The sequence below is a fragment of the Ziziphus jujuba genome, chromosome 3 (genome assembly GCF_031755915.1).
Source record: "Ziziphus jujuba cultivar Dongzao chromosome 3, ASM3175591v1".
In the NCBI taxonomy this organism is placed as follows: Eukaryota; Viridiplantae; Streptophyta; class Magnoliopsida; order Rosales; family Rhamnaceae; genus Ziziphus; species Ziziphus jujuba.
The window spans coordinates 20,391,955-20,393,473 of NC_083381.1; the positions used below are offsets into that span (position 1 = coordinate 20,391,955).

The following is a 1,519-nucleotide window of genomic DNA, read 5'->3' on the forward strand; positions in this document are numbered from 1 at the left end:
GTAGAAATATATATTGTAAATCACAATGTCCATAAAAGAAACCTTCAAACTAATTGGAATTAAAATGATTCCACATGATGCAGCAGGCTGATCAAGACTCCACAGTCGCAGCATGCACTATCACATTTCCAGCACGAACAGCCTACCTCGCATTTTCTAAAAATTTCCTATCCTGTACATAAAAACACTCTCAATTAATTATTAAACCTCCATAAATATATATATTACATTTTAAGCGCAACTTGCGATAGACTACATGACGGGCTACTGCATAGTACGTTGCCTCCTCCTCTAATCTGCTGGCAAGTCAAACTTTCTCTGCCTCTGCTTCTGCCCCTAGCTCACGTCCTGCTCTTGCTTTTTGATGAACCCTTGGCCTTGGTCCTGCACGTTCTGCTGCTGTTTGACGTGCGACCTCACGTCAAGCTGCCTCATGGGCTGCTGCTTGACGCGTTGGCTTATGAACCACGGCATGGTGGACTGCAGCTTGATGGCCTGGCACTTTTAGCCTGTGAGCTGCAGGCCTGCTGATCCTAAATTGGGTGGTTTAGCGGCTGCTGGGTGTTGTTGACGACGCTGCATTCTGGATGGGGGGTTTAGCAGCAGCTGGTTGTGTTAACTACGTTGAATTATATAATTTGCAAACAGGTGAAAAACTTTGACCTAAACACAAATCACAAATAATGTAAATACTGCAGAGTGAAAAACAGGGGAGAGGAGGAGGAAAAGCTTCTGTTGCTTTGTTCTCTTATCTAATACTCAAAAAAGCCTCTCTTAATGCTTCCCACGCTCGCTTTTTCTTTTCCAATCTCTGTCAGTGAATCAGTTATGGTGATAGAATCTCACTTCAGTGTCATATGTATGGTAAAAATTCAACATTGAAATGTTTTCTTTCTGTTTGGACAGAATGGCTAGTTTGAACTTTGGTTCGTGTTTTACGTGTTTGTTTAATAACTTTTAAAAATAAAATAAAAGAAAATAAAAGAAAATAAAAAGATAAATGTAAAAATCAAACAACAATAAAATTTGTCAGTTTCTCAATTCTATAAATAAATAAAATAAACCAAACCAAATCAAGGAGGACTTTTTGTCGGCAAGTATTTAATTGGGTAATTCAAGCAAAAGACAAAATGTGAAATTTATGTAATTAGTGATTTGGAAAAATATAATACAATGTTTCAAGTCATGACTTGATTAGCCTTTTTTTCACTCGGCTTGTGGAGTATTAACAATGATGATATTAGAATATTAAATTTTGTTAACAATGACGATATCAACAGTGAGATATTAAATTTTGTTAGCAGCTTGGCTGATTCTGGATATTTAGTCTATTTCTTTAGCTGATACTCAAACCCAAAGTCTGAACGCCTCAAACCTTCAAAGTAAGTGGACCACACGCCAAACGCTTTAGTAGCACCCAAAAAAATAAAAAAATAAAAAAATAAGGATGAGTTGGAATAGTCCATAGGAAATGGAAGACGTGCATGATAGAAAAACTGAAAAAGTTGAAGATTAGAAT

The 1,519-nt window shown here is 37.0% G+C and overlaps 1 long non-coding RNA gene across 1 annotated transcript; it reads right to left on the reverse strand.

The window, feature by feature from the left end:
• Positions 1-978, reverse strand: LOC112492231 (uncharacterized). The gene is made up of 2 exons (XR_007242246.2): positions 257-978; positions 1-172 (listed from the first exon to the last, which is right to left on the reverse strand). It is a non-coding gene; the product is annotated as an uncharacterized LOC112492231 (long non-coding RNA).
• Between the last annotated feature and the right edge of the window lie 541 nt (positions 979-1,519).